The 14410-nt window shown below is 39.1% G+C and overlaps 1 protein-coding gene across 9 annotated transcripts in view; it reads right to left on the bottom strand.

Moving 5' to 3' along the window:
* Nucleotides 1-14410, bottom strand: part of CORIN (corin, serine peptidase) — a 270543-nt gene that overhangs the window by 139402 nt on the left and 116731 nt on the right. The gene's annotated exons all lie outside the window — the stretch shown is intronic.

The following is a 14410-nucleotide window of genomic DNA, read 5'->3' as shown; positions in this document are numbered from 1 at the left end:
GATTCACAGATTTTCATGTGATGATTCTAAATCATGCATTGGTTTCAGTGGGTGGCCCAGAGTTTGGAGTTCAAACTCTAGGATATCTGAATTACTAGACAACTGCCACATCACTGTTGCTCAATTTCAAAAGAACTGATTGAGCTTAAAGAATAATGTTCATCTAAAAGACATAGATAGTATCCTTTCCCAGGAATTTTGGGAAACAAATATGGGCCGGGCGCGGTGGCTCAAGCCTGTAATCCCAGCACTTTGGGAGGCCGAGACGGGCGGATCACGAGGTCAGGAGATCGAGACCATCCTGGCGAACACGGTGAAACCCCGTCTCTACTAAAAAAAATACAAAAAACTAGCCGGGCGAGGTGGCGGGCGCCTGTAGTCCCAGCTACACAGGAGGCTGAGGCAGGAGAATGGCGTAAACCCGGGAGGCGGAGCTTGCAGTGAGCTGAGATCCGGCCACTGCGCTCCAGCCCCGGTGACAGAGCGAGACTCGGTCTCAAAAAAAAAAAAAAAAAAAAAAAACAAATATGAAACTTAGAACTAAGCTAATATTTCTGCTATGTGGGAAAAAAAAAAAAAAACAGCATTTTTTTTTTTTCGTTTACCTGGTTCTGTAAAGATCTATTAGCTATGATTAAATTGGCCATGATGGGGCATATAAAGCTGAATACAGAATTAAAATAGATGATGTTTTGAATTGCAAATGAGCAGCATTCTTGTTAATCAGAACTGATTATTGAACAAAATAGGCTCAAGAATGTGCACTTATGATCATATATGTTAAATAATGTCAGACTTTTGACTTGTTGCTAAAAATTTCCATATTTTACTGTAATCTGTAAGACCACAATCTGATTGTGATTCTGAAATGTTATTCTGATTTCTGATTCAGAGGCATAATATTGACAAAATGCAGATGGCCTTGGTCTCCAGCCACTGAACAAAATAATATTCTGTACAAAGCCCAAGGATCAACCTATGGTGTTGAGTTTCTGAGCTATCAATCTGTAAGCCAAGCAGCTAGCTTGGCAAGAGAGTAAGAAGAATGAATGCAGATGAGGAAAGAAAACCTCTGTATTTCTGTTTTAGGAACCACTGTGCCACTTCAAGCAAAGCAATGTTTGGCAGAGAACAGAAACCTAATCTCAAATGATTTATAAACAAGAATTACTGAGCCCAAAGAGAACAGGTAGTATTTAGGCTTAACAAGAAATCTATTTTATCTGGCACTGCTTCTTTATCCTGGGTATGTGGCATAGCAAAGTCAAAACAAGCTGTAATTCTCCCAGAAAAACAGTGGAAATCCACAGGATGAGCATTTCTCGTGGTCACAGATCAAAAGAAGTTGTTGGGGACTTAAAAGGATTTTTAAAGCTTCAAGCTTCAAGTTACAGCAAAATGAAATGTTAAGTACCAGACAAGTTGATCATGAAGTTTCTTCATAAGAATTTTGGCATATCCTTAGCTCTATCACTACCCAAATAACAACAATAATGACAGCTGTTCCTTACATAGCTTCTCTTCTTCATCTCATTTTTGACTACTCTCCCTAACATGTTCTATGTAACAGCCCTACAGACAGGGGGTGGCAGCTGATTAAAAGAACCGAGGGGAGATATCTGGGGCAAGAACGTTGCAGGCAGATGGAACAGAGTAGCTACAGCCTAGAGAGTAAAAACAAAAACATGAGGAGAAAAGTCAGAGAGGCATTCAGGGCCAGATAATGTAGGGTGGGATGTCTATGTTGCACAACTCCAGGAGGCACAAATGATACAAACAGGAGGCAGAAACACTGGGTAGAAGAGGGCAACAACAAAGCTTTCCCCAACAAAGGCCCCACCCTTAAGCTTGAAGACCCACAGCACTAAGTAAGGACAGGCATTTCTGTTTTCACACCCAAAAAGTTGCCTTTTGGCCCACCACACCCCTCATCCTGCCCCCATACAAACCCAAGGCGCGCGCGCGCACACACACACACACACACACACACACACACACACACACACACACACACACACGAAGCGGCTGAACTTCGGAACCAGCAGACCAGCGAAGACGGAACGACTTGGCAGAGAAAGAGAGAAGAGGGACATTCGGCTGCAGAGGGGAGTTCAGCATAGAAGAGTCTGGCCACTGGGTGCTCCGGCTCCAGGGAAAGACTACCTTCCCACTCCATTCTCCTGCTTCCAGCTCCCCATCCACCTCACTGAGAGCCACCTCCACCACTCAATAAAACCTTGCACTCATCCTTGGAGCTCACATGTGATCTAATTCTTCCATACACTGGGCAAGAACTTGGGGTACAGAAGCTGTCACACTGGTTCCCTGCCCTTAAGATAAGGCAGAGGGTCCATCGAGTTGATTAACACACAAGCCGTCTACAGAAGGCAAATTTAAAAGAGCTTGCAGGCTGGGCATGGCTCACGCCTGTAATCCCAGCCCTTTGGGAGGCCGAGGCGGGCGGATCACGAGGTCAGGAGTTCGAGACCAGCCTGGCCAATATAGTGAAACCCCATCTGTACTAAAAATACAAAAATTAGCCGGGCATGGTGGCACGTGCCTATAGTCCCAGCTACTCGGGAGGCTGAGGCAGGAGAATCGCATGAACCCGGGAAGGCGGAGGTTGCAGTGAGCTGAGATTGTGCCACTGTACTCCAGCCTGGGTGACAGAGTGAGACTCCATCTTAAAAAAAAAAAAAAAAAAAAAAGAGCTTGCCCACTTGGGCTTTAGGAGCCACAGACACCCACCCTGAGACACTGCTGTGGGGCTGGGGCCCAAAAGGACTCTTGCAGGCCTCTGCACCTGCCTGTCTGCATGCTCCCACTAGGGGTCTGAGCTGCAGGGTGACCACACATGAGACACCCCTGTTGCATGTCCTGAGAGGGGAGTCAGGGAACTCTCCCGTTTTACTATTCACATTGACTTCTATATGACGGGCATTCTCCTGCAGTTGTGCAATGCAGCAATACTGATGAAGGCCTGACAGTTGTAAAGACCAACGGCTTTTATACTGAGTGAGAGGGAAGCCTTAGGAAACTTAGAGAGAATAGATGTGAAAGTTTAAAAGATCCCTTTCTCTTCTGTGTGCATAGGGAAGCATCAAGGAAGAGGCAGTAATAGCCCAAAGGGGCAGAGGGAGGCAGCAAGGAAGCCAATAATGAGGGTGGAAGGATAATCCAGGCACAAATCCAAGTGAGCTGGGCCCAGTGGTTGTGGAGATAGTGAGCACTGGTTGGATCACGCATATATTTTGACAGTTGAACCACTAAGATTTGCAGACAAATCAGATATGGTATGAAAGAGAAAAAGAAGAGTCAAGGATGACCCCAAGTTTTTAACTAGAACAACTGGAAGAACTACATTGTTATTGACTAAGGTGGGAAAAGCTGGGAGAAGAGAAAGTGCATGGGCAATATCAGATTGGTTTTGTACCTGTTTCGTTTGACATGCCTTTTAGAAACTCAAATAGAAACAAATAGAAGGCAAATTTGTGTGTGTGTGTGTGTGTGTGTGTGCGTGTGTGTCCATGCTGCAAGCATACATATGCATGCAGGTCCAGAGGTCAGAGGAGGGATGTGGGTTAGGGATCAGCATTTGTACTTGTCAGTGTACCAGTGGTATTTAAAGCCATGAGCCTGAATTAGATCACAAAAGGAGAGAGACCGAAGGCCTGGGGCACTCTAGTGTCTTCAGGTGAGAGAAATGAGGGGAAAACACAAAGGAGATTAGAATAAGTGGCCAAAGAAAGAGGAAAACCCAATTGGAAGTCAGGTGAAGAGTTTATCAGATAGGAAGGAGTGATTAAATGTAGCAAATGCTGGCCGGGTACGGTGGCTCACGCCTGTAATCCCAGTACTTTGGGAGGCTGAGGCAGGCAGATCACAAGGTCAGGAGTTTGAGACCAGCCTGGCCAACATGGTGAAACCCCCATCTCTACCAATAAAACAAAAATTAGCTGAGTGTGGTGGCACGCACCTGTAGTCTCAGCTACTTGGGAGGCTGAGGCAGGAGAACTGCTTGAACCCGGGAGGTGGAGGTGGCAGTCAGCCAAGATTGTGCCACTACACTCCAGCCTGGGTGACAGAACAAGACTCCAACTCAAAAAAAAAAAAAAAAAAATGTAGCAAATGTTGTTGGAGGTCAAAAACTACTGAGAACTACTATGGGATATAGCCACACAGGTAGAGGCCCTTGGAGATGTGGAGACAAAGGAGTTTTTCTTGAGAGGTGTAAGCAAGGACAGTGGAATGGAGGTTTGAAGCTTAGAGAAGTGGAATAAAATTGGGGATGATAGATAGATTTAAGAATCATCAGTGCATATGTGGCTATAAGCAAATAAGAGATTTCCCAGAGAAAACATATAAGATGTTGAGAAAAGAAGGTTGAAAATAGAATCCTGTGGAATATCAACATTTAAGGGGCCAGTAGAAAAAGGAAGGAGACTAGAGGGTGGCCAGGGCAGTGACAGGCAGATGAGAACAGCAATATGCTAGAAACCAAAGGCAAAGAGTGCTACAAATGAAGAAGAAACCAACAGGCACAAAAGCCTTCCATTGAGGGGGCAGCCAAGTTTATACCCCCTCCTTCACAATCCCACATCTCTTCTCCTATAGGACATTGTACTTATGGGCTATACCAGATACTGTCAGTTTCAAAGACTAAAGGAAGTGCATATCCCAGCTCCCTCGCCCCTCTAGTAGACTAATTCTAAACCACATGTTGTACACTAGTTCCCAGATTTTCCCATGGGATTGCTCCAGTTGCCCACTATGGTAGACGGTTTAGTAATCTACTCTTTTTTTTTTCTTTTTTTTGAGATGGAGTTTTGCTCCATCTCCCATACTGGAGTGCAGTGGCACGATCTCAGCTCACTGCAACTTCCACCTCCCAGGCTCAAGTGATTCTCCTGCCTCAGCCTCCTGAGAGGCTGGGATTACAGGCACATGCCACCATGCCCAGCTAATTTTTTATATTTTTAGTAGAGATGGGGTTTCACTATGTTGGCCAGGCTGGTCTCGAACTCTTAACCTCAAGTGATCCACCCTCCTTGGTCTCCCAAAGTGCTGGGATTACAAATGTGAGCCATCGCACCTGGCCAGTAATCTACTCTTTATTGGCCTGTTTCCCTTCCCACTCCTGTGACCCCCACCCCACCACTGTCTCATGTCTCTCCCAAATGTACCATGTGAGCTCAACTCCTTGTCTCAGAGTCTGTGTCTGTGCGTCCCATGTCCATCTCTCCACTGGTCTATGAACTCCTTAAAAATATGCCTGTCTTCGTGCCTTCTCTAGTTCCTGGTAAACTGCCTGGTACATAGAATACACTTACTACATGTCTGTTGAATTGAAGGATTTACATTTGCACAGGGCACGTGGCTTCTCTCAAATAAAGTTATCTCAAATACATTATCCCATTTAGCCCATAACACAATTCTACCACTTAGGTATTATTATTTCTATTGTAAAGCTGCGGCAATAGAGGTTTAAAGGGCTTGAGAGACATGCTCAGCACCTTCACGATGCTGTTTGCAAAATATCCATGTAAGTACCTCATCTATCTCTAGCAAAATATTGATGTGAGTACCTCAAAGAAATAGTATTAAATTATTTCTTCCAAACAAACCCACAATTCAATAGGAGAAATTCAGACTGTGTGTTTTACCAGGATCCTGAAACTACAATTTTGTTGCTTGTGCACTGAAATGGTTGCTAGCAGCAACCAGAGCTAGACAGAGCAAATAAGGTGCTACAAAAAGGAAGAGGAAAATGAATTAATAAATAACTGAAGTTCTTTCATGGCAGAGAGATCTCCTCAGGCCCAAAGAAATACCATTTAAAATCGACTTTCCATATATGATTACAGACTAGGTAAAGGATTAGTCAGAAAGCTCAGTATGATTGATGGGTCCTGAACTTTAGCCCCCTGAGTTCTCACATCTCAACTATGGAAACGCACAAATGTTTATTTTAAAACCTCTGAACAGTTCCCACAGCATTATCACTTTAGCACACTATTTACTTTACAAGACCTAGCATCAACATAAGATAGAAAGGATAAGACAACTGTGTGTCCTATATGGGAACAAAATGACTTAGGAGTTATGACTGATTTAAAGGATATTAAGAGAAGATGAATCGAATTTACAGAGCTATGCATTGGGAAAAGCAGCTGTTACAAGTTGTGGGTTTTGGCTTGATTCACTCTGGAAAGACATGTGAGAGCTCTTGTGAGAAGGGGGGCTGTAGCAGTGGGTATTAAAAAGGATTAATAATCAAATCTCAAGATGGTCCCAGGATGGTGGACTATTTGGGGGAGGATGGAGCCTGGGGGACTGGATTTAAAATAAGCTGGGAATGACCTCCCTGAACCTCCGTTTCTTACTTTATAAAATAAAGATGACAATACCTTGGAGATTTACTCTGGAAACAAATTGAACTAACAGCTATGAAAGCACTTCAGAAAGGAGAATGGGGCACATAATGTAAAGGGCGTGAATTACTATTTCCTTGGGCAAATGATTTCACAAATTGGAAGGAGAAGATTGAGACAAGAGTCAAGTTTTAGTCACCATTCATTTCATCAGCTAAGTAGGAACCTGACACCCAACGCAAGTCCACAGCCCCGAACATCTCCACCAGAACACTTTCTTCCATCCTCTTTGCTAAGTAGGCGCCTTTCTCTTTTAAAATATTCAGGATTTGTTTATGTAATTGACATCGCTCTATTCCATTGACATTTAGCCTGTGTCCTTTTATACTTTCTGTATCACAGCATGTTTTCATGTAGTTATTAATGTTCTTTTAATATTCTGTTTCTTACACGTGGGTATCACAGATTAGGTTTAACACTTCTTCTTAAAGGTAGGAAGTATGCTAAACTATTATTATTATTATTGCTGTTAGAAAGTACTTTGCAAAACATATAGCCTTAGACCACGGTTTCTCAAAAGCAGCACTCCTAACATTTTGGGCCACATAATTTGTTGTTGTGGGAGGCTGTCCTGCATGTGTGTTGTAGGATGTTTGGCAGCATACCTGCATCCACCAATTAGGTGTTAGTAGTAACTCCCCCTATTCTCACACTCATGACAACCAAAAATGTCTACAGACAATGCCAAATGTTCCCAAATAGGGGCTGCAAATGCACCCCTAGTTAACAACCAAGGCATTAGACAGATAGAGATTAAAATTCTGGCCACCATAATTACTTTCACTTTTTCAGAGTACCTGGAACGACACTTAGAAAAGAAAAAGTGCTCAATCAATATTGAATGAAAAATGAAAGAAAAACTACATTAGTTGTATTTATAAAGTGGCTCTATAGCATAATCCCTTACATGATTAAGACTGTATTATATAATGAACACTTTTCTGGTTGGCATACAATATATTCTTACACTTTTTAGTAACTATGTCTGTGTATACAAGAAATTATATTCTTACGCATATACAAAGATTGTAGCTGGCAGTAGCTTTCTCTATAGCACACAAACTATGAATATGTCTAGCATCCTGTTTATCCATAAAGCAAGAGACAGAATACTTATTTTCAATTCTAGGTAAATATTACATCAAACACCAATTATCAGATGCATTTTTGGAGAATTATTTCTACAACCAAGAACTCTGAAAAGATTATCTGACAAGTAGAGGATCTCAGATGAGTGTACTTAGGAAATTTCTGTTCTCTTTAAACATACGTTTTTAAGTATAAATGTTTCATCAATCTTTATAAGATTTTTTCCAAGATTAGAATATTTGCAATATCCTCTGATATTGGTGAGCCAACGTTTCAAGTGGCATTTTAGTTTGCTATTAAAAAATACTAATAATGGGCAGGGCACGGTGGCTCACGCCTATAATCCCAGCACTTTGGGAGGCCGAGGCAGGCGAATCATGAGGTCAGGAGATCAAGACCATCCTGGCTAACACGGCGAAACCTCATCTCTACTGAAAATACAAAAAATTAGCCGGGCGTGGTGGCGGGCACCTGTAGTCCCAGCTACCCCAGAGGCTGAGACAGGAGAATGGCGTGAACCCAGGAGGCAGAGCTTGCAGTGAACAGAGATTGCGCCACTGCACTCCAGCCTGGGCGACAGAGAGAGACTCCATCTTGAAAAAAAAAAAAAGATATTAATAATGTTATTTTGATTTTCAAGAACTGATATGTTTTGAGCAACAGTGTTAAATAACACTGATGATTTTTTGATTTTCAAGTTTTCTCTATGAATTCTTAAATCCTGTATCAAAGGGTTACATTTTCCAAATGACCACTAATGAAGACTAAGCATTCTTACAAAACAGGAGAAAATGTAATTAAAACAGAAAGACTTAAAGGACTTCTCTTTCAGTCTTACTCATTCAGCCTTCTAATGGCTTTTAGTTACATACTGTCTTTTGGAGGAAATCCTAATTTAGCAGAAGATCTCTACTAAACAATGTGTGAAAAAGAAAACAAACTTCCATTTCTGGCCATGATGTAGTAACTTGCAGCAGATCAATGCCCCCATCAAGTACAACTTGAAAAGCCAGATAAAACACAAGAAACATATGTTTGAAGGCATCTGAGAGCTGATGAGATAACTAAGATGTGAGTGGTCAAGGTCCCAGAGAGAAGATAACTATAGAACAAAGAGTCGACATTCTTTTAAAGTTTTATTTTAAGGCCGGGCCTGGTGGCTCACGCCTGTAATCCCAGCACTATTTTAAGTTCAAAAGTACATGTGCAAGTTTGTTATATAGGTAAACTTGTGTCATAGGGTTTTGTTGTACAGATCACTCACTTTTTAAGCCTAGTACCCATTAATTATTTTTCCTGATCCTTTTTCTCCTCCTCCCTTCCACTTTCTGGTAGGCCCCAGTATCAGTTGTTCCCCTCTATGTGTCCATGTGTTCTCATCATTTAGCTCCCACCTATAAGTGAGAACATGCCCTAAGAGTCTACAATCTGTGCATGCCTTTTCCCTTTTGGAACTTGCCAGTTCTTGGCATGGTGCTAACACATGTGACCACTGCAAAGAGAAGATAAGCCAGCAGAACTTTTGGCAATTCCACAAAGGTGAAGAGACAAAAATTAGAGTTTGGTGTTGCTGAAGCAGCCAGATACTAAGGAGCCAGGTAGACAGTGAAAGGGGAAACATAGAGAAGCAGATCTATCACTTTGGGAGGCTTGCCTTGCAAGGCATTTGCCACAGAGGGCAGGAGTCTGAAGAACTAAGCAGAAAGCTTTGGAAAAGTAGAATGGAAATTATAGAAATTATATTGCTCTGAGCAGAAAATAAAATAAAATTTGGAACTACCCAAGGACAAAGGGAATATAGTAAGCCTCCCAGCTTCTCGGTTGAGACTACTGGAGAACCATACTCTCAGAACAGAGAAAAACCAGATGGAGACTTATAACAATGGGGCAAAATCAGCTTAGTCTCTGATTAAATTAAGGCTATCTGGCACCATATGTGCCTAGTCATATATGTGGCACATATATGTAATCACATATGTGTCTGGCCCATATCACATATATGATCTGGCCATATATGTCCACCCTTCAAGAAGGAATCTATTGCTACATTTGCTGGCCCACTGCCTTTAGTTGTCAGATCCTTCGGGTTTTGCCTCGGCTGTGGAACACTGAAGAGATCTGCCTTACCCAGTGGCACACTCTTCCCAGGAAGGACCACATCCAATGACTGATTGAGGTGGAGACACATAGACTCCACTATTTCGGCTCAACATGGGATAACTCTTTTAGGCCTAATACATTCCAGAACTCCCCAAAGATTTAGCTGAGGCTTTGGTGGGCCTGGATCATATTTCAACTCCTTCTTCCAAATTCTGCTTTCTCTCCCTCTCTTAACACAAAGGCTGAAGCTTAATAAATACTCCATACACCAAACTCCATCTCAGTTATTGTTTCCAGAAAACTTCACTTTTAGCACTTAGTATCAGGCATGGTCTAAGAAAGCATGTGATAAGATATGGTTATTGATCTAGATAACCTCACAACTACATCAGCTGTGAAAATTAGCAGCCAAGCAGCCACTAGAAGGGGCAGAACATGCTTGGAGCTCGCCACAATGCCCCATTACCAAATAATTGTCATAATTTTTCTTGTCTGTTAGCTCCCTAGAAACTCACCTCAGAGCAAATGTGATTATTTGACCTGAATAAGAGCTTACTCAGTGCAAAGCCTTTTCCCCGGGGTGTTTCTAAAATATATATATATATAACCAATTAACACTGCAACTGTCTGAGGTGGGGATATCACTCAGGGCAAACAAGAAGCTAAACATAAAAATTAAAAGAAAAATGTGGGGAATTCCTGTAGGAAAATTTGAAAAGCTCTAATACATTGCTGAGAATCTAAAAGATCCCGTGAATGTGCAGGACTATGCATACACCTAAGAAGGACCCAGAAATGCCCAAATATCTCACCTGTGGCAGACTTGAGACCCTGTACAAGCAGAAATTAAAGGACAAGGCAGAGCTGTAAACTCTGCTATAGTATTGACTGCTACAGTATTGACTCTGCTATAGTATCGACTCTGCTATGATACAGACTACGTACCCTAACATGCACAGAATCCCTTGGCAAAGACTAGGATATATACCTGTTAAATGCATTTAAGGAAATTCTGTCCAATCATTAGTTGACCACTAGGCTGCTATCTTGGCAAAAGTGTCAGTGGCCAGACATGACAAAGAACAAACTTAACATAATTTGTTCAGGGAACTCATTGAACAAATAAATAACAACAGTTAAAGCAACAAGAAACAGAAACAGCAACAAATGTTGTTGGGAGGAAGAATTCAACTTCCAGAGTTGAATTCTTATTCATATTATTCATATTATTTAAAATGTCCAACTTTCAACAAAAAAATTACAAGATGTCCAAAGAGACTGGAACATATGCCCATATACAGGGAGAAAGAACAGTCAACAAAAACTGTTCCTGAGGAAGCTCAGACATTGAATTTACTGGACAGACTTTTAAATCAGTTATTTCAACACATTCAAAGAACTAAGTAACACATTTCTAGAGAACTAAAGGGAAGTATAAGAGCAATGGCTCAAAAAATACAAAATATTAATAAAGATATACAGATTATTTTTTTTTAAAGTTATGCAGTAAAATACATAATAACTGAAATTAAAAATTTACTAGAAAGACTTAACAGCAGACTTGATCAGGCAGAAGAGAAAATCCACAAACTTTAAGATAGGTAAACTGAGATTATCTAGTCTAAGGAACAGAGAGAAAAAAACAAAGAAAAATTAAAAGGTCCTTAATGACTTGGAGGATGTACCAACATACTGATAATGGGAGTCCCAGAAAGAGATAAAAGAATGGGTCAGAAAGAATGTTTGAAGATATAATAGCTGAAAACTTCTTAAATTTGGAGAAAAACATTAAACTGCATAACCAAGAAGTACAAAAATTCAAATAAACTCTAAAGGATTTACACTTAAACAGATTGTAATTGATCTATCAAAAATCAGACACAGAAAATTTTGAAAACCCCAGGAGATAAGCAACTCATCAGATAAAATGGAGCTTCAGAAAGGTTAACATCTGACTTCTCATCCAAACTCAGGAGTCCAAACGGAAGTGGGATAACATATTCAAAGTGCTGAAAATAAAATAAAGGAGTGTCAAAATTTTTTTGTCAAAAATTCTAAATAGAGCAAAATATCCTTTCAAAATGAAAGACAAATTAAGACATCCCCAGATAAACAAAAGTGGAGAGAATTTTCTATTAACAGAACCACCCTGTAAGAAGTACTAAAGGAAGTCCTTTGGGATAAAATAAAAGGACAGTATACAGTAACCTGAATCCATATGGAGAAATAAAAAGTATTAGTAGAGGTAATTAAATAGGTAAAAGTAAGACAAAAGAAATGTATTTTTTCTATAAATCTTTTATTATCCTATCTGATTTTTAAAAACAACTGCATAAATCAATAATTTATAATCATAATCAATAAACTTATGTTGAGATTGTATTATAAAAAGATGTAATTTCTATGACAATAATAGTACAAAGAAGGAAGAAGAAACAAAGCTATACAGAGGCAAAGTGTAGATATTGTTGAAATTCGGTTGGGATTCATCTGAACTAGACTGTTATAACTTAAGACATTAATTTTAAGTTCCAGAGCAAGCAATAAGAATAACTAAAAAAAATAGCCAAGCAACAAGAAATTTAAAGGCACACCCCAATATTTCTGACACAAAAAAGTCAGTAATGAAGGATCACGAAATACAAAAGTCATAGAGAAAGCAAATTTCAAAATGGCATATGCAAATACTTGCTTATCATGATTACATTAAGTGTAAATGAATTAAACACTACAATCAAAAGGCAGAGATTTGTCTCATAGATAAAAATATATGATTAAATTATATATTGTGTGTAAAAGACATACTTTATATTCAGAGACACAAATAGATTGTAAGTTTAAAAATGGAAAATTTTAGGTGCATATGTGTTACATATATTCTCTATTGTTGGGTGGAGTATACTACAGATGTCTATTAGATCTCATTGGTTTATTGTGCTTTATAAGTCTTATATTTCCCTTTTAATCTTTTGCCTAGCTCTACTCATTATTGACAGTGGAATATTATGGTTGAATTGTCTATTTTTCCTTCAGTTCTGTCAGATTTAAGTATTTCTGGCGCTGTGTTATGTTTTCCTGACGAATTGACCCTTTATCATTAAAAAAAATCCCTCCTCTTTTCTGGTAACAATTTTGTTTTAAAGTCTATTTGATCAAATATTAGTATAGCCATTCCAGCTCTTTTAGCAAAGATTGAATGGTATATTTACATATGTAATCTTTATCAAAATTATAGTTGATTTTTTTCAGAAATTGACAAGTTAATCCTAAAATGTATACAGAAATGCAAGGTACCCAGGATAGCTAAAGTAATCCTTAAAAAGTTAAAGTACACACACTTCGTAATTTCAAAATGTATTGCAAACTGTGGTAATCAAGAAAGATAGATAGATCAATAAAATAGAATTGAAAGTCCAGAAATAAACCCATACATCTATGGCCAATTGTTTTTTAACAAGGGGCACCAAGTCCATTCAGGGGGAAAGAATAGCTCTTCAGCAATACATACTAGGACAACTGAATTTCCATATGCAAATGAAAGAGGTTGAACTCTTACTTCATAACATACAGAAAAGTTAATTTAAAATGGATCAATGACTTAAATATAAGAGCTATATATATTAAAATCTTAAAAGAAAACAAAGGAATAAATAATTAGTCACCTTGTATTAGCCAATTTTAAAAATACATACACTAGAAGCATATGCAACAAAAGACAAGACAGATAAAGTGGACTTCCTCAAAGTCAAAAACTGTTGTTAAAATGAAAACAGCTCCTGAAGAATGTAGGAAGATATTTGAAGATTATATATCTTAAAAGGCACACTTGTATCCAGAATATATGAAGAACTCTGGCAATTCAACAATTTAAAGAGGCAACCTAATTTTAAAATGAGCAAAGTATTTGAATAGATATTTCTCAATATAAGACATACAAATGGTTAACACTAACAAGCACATGACATGTTGCTCAACATAATTAGTCATTAGCAAACTGCAAATCAAAACGACAATGGGATACCACTTCACATCAACTAGGACAGCTATAAACAAAAAAGACAGGTGTGGTGAAAATGTGGAAACACTGGAGCCCCCATACATTGTTTGTAGGAATGGCATTTCCTCAAAATGTTAAACGTAGAGTTAATACTAGTCACAGCAATTCTACTCCTAGGTATATAGCCAAGAGAATTAAAACTGTAAGTTCACACAAAAACACAAAATCTTATACACAAATATTACACAGATAGCATTATTCATAAGAGTCCAAAAGTGAAAACTGTCCAAATATTTCTCAATTAATGTATGGATTTTTAATGTGGTATATTCCTACAATGGAGTATCAATTGACAATAAAAATGAATGAGGTACTAATACTACATGCTTCAGCATATATGAACCCTGAAAATATTTTGCTATGTGAAAGAAGTCAGTCACAAGAGTTCCATACTGGATGATTTCATTCATATTAAATGTCCAAAATAGTCATATTTATAGAAACAAAGTTAATCAGTGTTTACCAGGGGCTGAGGAGAGGGATGGCAACTTACTGCTATTGCGTGTAGGTTTCTTTCTAGGGTGATGAAACACTCTGAAATTATTATAGATGACTACGATGGTTGTACAATTCTGTATGTATACTAAACCACTTAATTATATACTTCAAACAGATGAATTTTATAGTATGTGAATGATCTCAATAAAGCTGGCATTTCTAAAAGGTAACTAGCATAATATGAAAAACAATACATCATCTTAATAGATATAGAAAAAAATAATAAAATTCAAAC

The sequence above is a fragment of the Macaca thibetana genome, chromosome 5 (genome assembly GCF_024542745.1).
Source record: "Macaca thibetana thibetana isolate TM-01 chromosome 5, ASM2454274v1, whole genome shotgun sequence".
NCBI lineage: Eukaryota > Metazoa > Chordata > Mammalia > Primates > Cercopithecidae > Macaca > Macaca thibetana.
The sequence above is the reverse complement of the archived record's forward strand: the minus strand, read 5'-3'. Positions and strand labels throughout refer to the sequence as shown.